The sequence below is a fragment of the Orycteropus afer genome, unplaced genomic scaffold (genome assembly GCF_000298275.1).
Source record: "Orycteropus afer afer isolate SDZICR_OR568_19922 unplaced genomic scaffold, OryAfe1.0 scaffold00623, whole genome shotgun sequence".
Classification (NCBI taxonomy): domain Eukaryota; kingdom Metazoa; phylum Chordata; class Mammalia; order Tubulidentata; family Orycteropodidae; genus Orycteropus; species Orycteropus afer.
In genome coordinates, this window is record NW_006922210.1 from 1,066,544 (window position 1) to 1,073,890 (window position 7,347).

A 7,347-nucleotide genomic window follows, 5' to 3' on the forward strand; every position below is an offset into this window, starting at 1 on the left:
GTACTTTCAGCATTCTTCACCAGCACCACAACTCGGAAGCATCAATTCTTCTTCCGTCTTCCTTATTCATTGTCCAGCTCTCACGTGCATATGAGGTGATTGAAAATATCATGGCTTCTGTCAGGTGCACCTTAGTCCTCAAGGAGACATCTTGGCTCCTCAGCACTTGAAAGAGGTCCTTTGCAGCTGACTTGCCCAGTGCTATACCATCTAATGTCCTGACTGCTGCTTCCATTGGCATTGATTGTAGAACCAAGCAATGTGAAGTCTTTGAAAACTTCAATCTTTTCTCCATTTATCATGATGCTTACAGGTCCAGTTGTGAGGATTTATAGGGAAATGCAAATGGTAAAATATAGGCAGTGGGTACCTGGGTGTTCACTGTACAATTCTTTTAGTTTTTCTAAATGTTAGAAAAATTCATTGATGTATTGGAAAAAATTACATGTTCTGTTCAAGCAGAGGTATCTATATTCAGTTTTTGGTTTCTAGGAGAACTAGAAATCATTCCGTTTGCAGACTTCTTTAGAAAATCAGAACAGTTCCCACTGTACATCCTAAACCAGCACACAAGGTTTTCTTTGTTGTTGTTGTTATGTGCCGGCCAGTTGGCCCGACTCACAGCGACCCATCCTTGGGTTTCCTGAGGCAGTATCACTAAGGAAGTAGATTGCCCAATCTTCCTTTGGAGGAGTGGCTGGTGGGTTTGAACCACCAGTCTTCTGGTTAGCAGTCAAGTGCCTTAAGCACTATGCTACCAGAGCTCGTAAGGTTTTCTTTAGTAGTAACTAATTTTATTGACACCAAACCCACTGCCACTGAGTGGATTCTGACTCTTAGTGACTCTACTGGACAGAGTAGAACTGTCTCCTATGGTTTCCAAGGCTGTAAATCTTTACGGAAGCCGACTGTCTCAACTGCCTCATCTTCCCCGGAGCAGCTGACCTTTAGGTAGCCACCCAACGCCTTACTCCCAGCGCCACCAGAGCGCCTTAATTTTATTAACATAACTTGGTAATTTACAAAATACAAGTTAGACCGTTGGAAATATTCTGTTATTACACTGAGAACATGATCTAGCCCTTTACACAGATTTGGGAAGAGATCTCCTTGTAGCCGTGAAGTGTGTTATTGACTGTAATCGCGGTAGATTCGTCTATTTCCGTTTCCTTCATTAGGATCTGAGAACTATAATAAACAATTACGCTCTATCCCATTCCTTAGAAACACATTACGATTAGACAGCAGTGCGGGAAGCAGTTATAGAGGCAGTACCGTGTAGAGTACAGGCGGTGGAGTTAGGAGTGCTTGTGTCTGAATTCTATCTTAGATCAGCACCGTGAAATGGGAGATAATAATCTCTACATCATAGGGCTGTTGTGAGATAAAATGGAAGAGAAGCTGCTGACCCGGTTATTATTGTAACTATTATCCATCACTTTTCATGACAAGTCATAAAGGCTGCAGCAGTTGTTGCAAAGTCTTCCGTCCAGAATTCTGAGGTAGGGTCTGGCAAAAAAACACTTCAGCTCTGATAAGCGTTTCCCAGAAAAGCGCCACTAGGGAGTTCACTTCGGGAAATGCCCAAATCCCGTATCGCCTAGGAAACAGTCAATCCTACGCATGCGCAAGAATGCTCGCTCACCCAGCTCATCATTGGTGAATGGCGTGTTCCACGGTGTGTGTGTGTGTGTGTGTGTGTGTGTGTGTGTGTGTGTGTCTTCGAAGCCTGGGCCTGAAAGCGCAAGTGTGTTGCTAGTATTTCAAGCTTTTAATTACATGGATATATATAATTATTCTACTTCTATACTGGTGACTTCAACAGTTCTCCGAAAAGAGTTTGGAAGGCTACACTATCCATCCTCCCCCTCACCTGGGAACGTTAGGGCTAGCCGGCGTGACGACCCGTACGGAAGCCTAGAGGGCCTCACCCCGTGACGGGGCCCCGCCTTCCTGAAACCCGCGGGTTTCCCACCCCGCGGGGCCGTCAGGCAGCTCCTCCTCCTCTCCGCCCTGCCGGCCGCGGGCGCGGGGGACGTCAGTGGTGCCAGCGTGGAAACCGCGGCTGGGCGCGGGAGGCGGAAGTAGCGCCTGGGACCGCCAGGCCACCATCGGGCTGCGCTGGTTGCCTCAGCCATGGATGCGTCTCTGGAGAAGGTTCGTTCGGCATGGGGGCGGCCCCTGCCTCCAGGGTGCCTGTTTTCCTCTCTAAAACTGTCATTGTGACCTGGGGAAGGGACAGGGGTCCAACGGTCTGTAACGGTCTCTCTTGAGGAGGCCCCACCGCGAGAACTTAGGGGCGGACGCACACTGCCCGGGCCGGCTGCTGTCACGGGGCCGAGTTTCTCTCAAGTCCCCGGGGTCCGAAAGGGGCTGGGCGGGCTTTGGCCCGGGGCTTAGTGCGGGGGCCGCGAGGTAGACCTTGGGCCCGGCAAGGATTCCATGAGGGGCCGACCTGACCTCGGCTCGCCGTTTCAGATGACAAGACAAGGAGTTTACCGTTTGCGAATCCAGAAACGCCAGGAAAGAAGCCCCCATTTGTTTCCAAGCCAACTGTAAATCTGTAGGTTTTGTGTGGTCTCCAGGTTAGGAAGGAAAGTGGTACAGCAGTGGTTTCCCAACTTTAGGGCATAGGAATTACTGGAAACCCTTTGTAAATAACTTGATTTTCAGCCCTCGGGTCAGAACCTCTGGGGGCGGGACCGGGAGCCGGGTGTTTAGTAAGTTCCCTGAATGATTCTTTTGCTGTAGTTTCTGACTGCTGGTTAAGAACCTTGTAGAGTCCAGAAACGGGTGGGTATTCTATGTGGTGAATTCAGTTTCTAGGGTCGTTGCTGCCCCACAGCGTTCTGGCTTCCCCATTCCGGTGGCGCGGAGAAACCTTCGTGTCAACCCGGAATCTACTGTAGCAGCGCCTTCCTCTGGTTTCACCTTGGGGAATGGCATCGTGATGTACCTGGCTGACTGCTGGGGCATGGGAAATGGATTCTACTTGTCCCGGATTTAGGGCTTATGAGAACCAGTGGTTGGATTTCTTCATGGATTCCCACCTTCAGTAACTGACAATCTGCCCTCCCTTTAAAGTCCTTCTCCCTGTTAAAGCTTGGGAATCTACTTTTCCAGTTTGATCGGGATCCAGTTTTTCATACATGTGAAATTCAGGGCAATGCTAGTATCCTAAGGCGACTTCCTTTTAATTTTAGACTGGCAGAAATAACATTTTGTCATTTTTCAGTGCAGCAGATACTGAAGATTTATTCTCTTGTCGCTGGAGGGTTTAAGGGAGTAATTGTACAATTGAGCCAGATGTCTTCATGGACAGACAGTGGTATATCCTCCTCCTAGGTTGTTTAGCATAAGTTGGGTGGAAGCAGTCAAGAAAAGAAAATAATAATAGGTTTTTCTTGAGCTGTCTCTTTGGTGAGTTACATTTGGTGAGGTAGAAAAAATACCTGGGAATGAAGTCTGTTCAAGGCTTTTGATTAGTACTTTGAGTTTCAATCTAGATCAGAGGTTCTCAATCATGGACAGTTTTGTCCCTCGGGGGTCATTTGGCAATGTCTGGAGACATTTTTGATTGTCACAGCTAGGGTGTGAGGTGGTACTGCTCGTAGCCAGTGGGTAGAGGCCAGGAATTCTCAACATCCTGCAGTGTGCACCGGGTGGCCCTCTACATCACAGAAATAATTTGCCTCATAATGCCAGTAGTGCTGAGACTGAGAAGCCCTGGTCTAGATCGTGTTTGTTAACACCTGTAATAGAATACAAAATGATGCTAAAAATATCCCTTCACTGTTGTTGCCTTTGCAGTTTGGTAAGAAAGTAGGATGGGCTCTGTATCATTCCAGCTAGAAACCTAAAGAACTGGGGTAATGTTTTCTCCAGGAATAGTTCATTATAGGCAAATCTGCAAAACAGAATGTGTTGAAATTCCGCTTTGATTAGTAGACTATAACCCAAGGTGAAGCCAGAGCAACTATATAGTTGCTCCCTAAATGTTAATTGATGATGTTGTTGTTGTTATTTGCCATGGAGTCTGGACCGGACTCATAGCAACCCCTCCTTGGGTTTCCAAGGGTTTCCAAGGCAGTATCACTACGGAAGTAGATTGCCCAACCTTCCTTCTAAGTAATTGATGATAAAAGACCATAAACTCTTCAAATGAAGGTTTGAAGGGGTACTGCAACTCCAGCATGTTTAAAGGCTGCAGCATTCACAAAAATTGCAATGATCTTTTAGAAATTCAAAATGTGTGGGCAGCAAGTTTCTGGCTGGGGTCAGTGTGAACATTCTGAATGTAAGTTTTTCACAACTGGGACTGTGTCTTATTTTTCTGTTAGAAGGCCTTATATGTAATGAACAGTTTCTCTTGGTGCTAAGTGGGCAGAAAGAAAATGCATTGCCGTATAAGAATGTTGAGTATTTTGTGTAATGAAAAATAGTTTGAATTAAAGTAAAACATTGAATTGTGTCCATTATTCCTGTTTCCTTGAGGAACTGACTATTCTGGGTTAAATTCTACATTGCTAATATGAATTTGAGAGCTATCCAAGCAGTTCTGAATGATCTCATTTAAACTGATTTTTGCATAATTTATACAGGCTACAGAAACTACGGTGTTATTTGATATCCACACTCTCAAATTTCAAGTAATATTTCTCATTCTAAAATGTAGTATAGGAGCTGTGGTAGCATAGTGCCTAAGGCACTTGACTGCTAACCAGAAGGCTGGTGGTTCAAACCCACCAGCCACTCCTGGGAAGGAAGGTTGGGCAATCTACTTCCGTAGTGATATTGCCTTGGAAACCCAAGGACGTGTTGCTATGAGTACCGGCCGACTGGATGGCACATAACAACAACAACAAAATAGAGTATGCTGTTATCATTTAGTGGAATCACGTCCTCTGGTCCAAACTGAATTCTATTCCTGTAGGGTAATATGTAGAAGTGCAGACCTGCAAAGACAGTCAATTTCTCCTCTTGTTTTGCTCCCTTCCCCAATACAATGTAAGTTTTCTTATATCTAAATTTGTGATATCTCAAGAGAATAGATAAGTTAATTAAGGGGACAAGGAATTCAGACTAACAGAGTAGGAGCCTCTGACCCCAATATTGTATGTCTAACTCATATGTAACAAGGCCCTGTAAAGGTTTGAGTGATTAGATAAATCACTTACATATTCTCACAGTCTTTATTTATGTTAATATTCAAGTAAAAATACCACACCACACAAAATATCACAAGAAGTAATTATTCTGATGCTGAAAATATTAATAAGTTATTTAACACATAAACTCAAAAACCAAACTCACTGCTGTCAAGTCAATTTGACTCATAGCGACCCCTTTGGGTTTCTGAGGCAGTATCCCTACAACAACAGCAACATCTCTACGGAAGTAGATTGCCCAATCTTCTTTCCGAGGAGTGGCTGGTGGGTTGTTTTGACAAGGCTTAGTGCAATTTATTTTGCATTTACTTTAACTTCTTACTTGAGTAAACTTAGAGCCAGGTTTCTCAACATTAGCCGTACTGACATTTTGAGGCTCAGTAATTCTTGGTCCTGTGCATTCTAGGATGTTTAGCAACATCTCTGGTTTCTAGATACCAGTAGAAGCCCTTCTTCCCCAATTGTGACAATACAGAAATGGCTTCAGGCATTGCCACATGTCTACTGGGGTAAAATCTTTGAAAACTCTTGACTTAGAAAATCTAGAGCTGCGATGTCCAATATGGTAGGTAGCCACTAGCCACATTTGGCTATTTAAATTTAGATAAATTAAAATTGAATAAAATTTAAAATTCAGTTCCACAGTCTCACTGGCTACATTTCAAGTACCCAACAGCCACATGTGGCCTGTGGCTACCATATTGGACAGCACAAATGTGAACATTCTCATTACATATATAGTTCTAGTGGACAGCACTGTAGAGCTGGACCAATTTAATTTATTGTTAGGTAGCTAATTCTTGTCTTTAAAAGAGACGACTTTGGCCCTGTTTCCAACTTAAATAATTACTACTCAGTCCATTTTTAGTTCTTGTTCTCACTTGGAGCTAAGACTTTGGGCCTGATTTTGGAAAATTTTTTGTCACCTTCCTGTTAGGCTGTAAGTTGATAAAGAACAGTAGAAGCAGTATGAATGGTACATGCTTAGTCATTATTTGCTGATAGAGCCTTCCAGAATTTTTATTCCTGCTCTTTACTTAAAAAGTGTGAGAAGAACACCTTTATTAGCTAAGCTTGAAATGACCCATTTCTGTGTATGCCTTTGTAGGTTCTACTCTTCTATGTAGAATGGTAGGACTTCTGTGAGGACATGATGTTGTTGTTGTTGTTGTTATGTGCCGTCGAGTTGGCCCCAACTCATAGCGACCCCTCCTTGGGTTTCTGAGGCAGTATCACTACGGAAGTAGGATTGCCCAACCTTCCTTAGTGTTCATTTAAAGGAGATTCCTACATCCTTGTCAGGTGAGGATTTTGCATACAGGTGTATGGTGGCACTGGTGGTAAATGATTATTGAATGGTGAATGTCAAGAAGCACTGATGGGGCTTAGCCATGGTACAAAGTTCCTGATCCTGAAAGTTTATGGCCTCAGTGATTTTTTATTTACTTAAGGTTGCCAAGGTAGTCAGCAGCAGAGCTATTGGTGGTCCCCAGTCCTGTATTTGTTCCACCATATATGGGATTATGAGCTACAGGTTATATACGTAGGTGTAGCTCGAGTTTAATGCCATCTGTTTTCTTCTAAAGCAAAAGTATGTTTTGCCTTATAATATCTATCAGTTGAAGGCCAATATGGTCAAAGCCCAGGGCTGGATGCTGAAGGAGAAAAGATGAATAAGGCATTATCTATCTCTCCAGGAGGTTACATAGTAAGGGGCATACACTTTTAGACAAACCTTTGTGCTGCAAGGAGGGTATAAAGTATCCCAGGAATTAAGAAAAAGGTGGAGAGTGCTTGGAGTTAGCAAGCAAGAAAGATTCTCTTTTTAGGATAGACTGTTTAGTTCAGAATTAATGCCTTTTGTAGAGTTTTAAAAAATGTAAATGTAATGTAGATTTTTACTTTATAACATAATTATGCTTCACATTATTTCTGGAAGAATACAAATCAAGGGAAAGGAAAGGCATTTCACCTTTTGAAGTTAAATCACATATAAAAAAGAACCAGTGCCCTCTAATTACCTTGAAAATGTTTTAGGATTACCTTCAGAATCTTTCCCAAAATTTATCTAGCTTAAATTAAATCTATTCAAGCATCATTCAAGGGGCATAAAATTATTTCAAATTTAAATTTTGTTTCCTTAGTTATTGATATTATTGCAGTACATTTTTGCTTTATT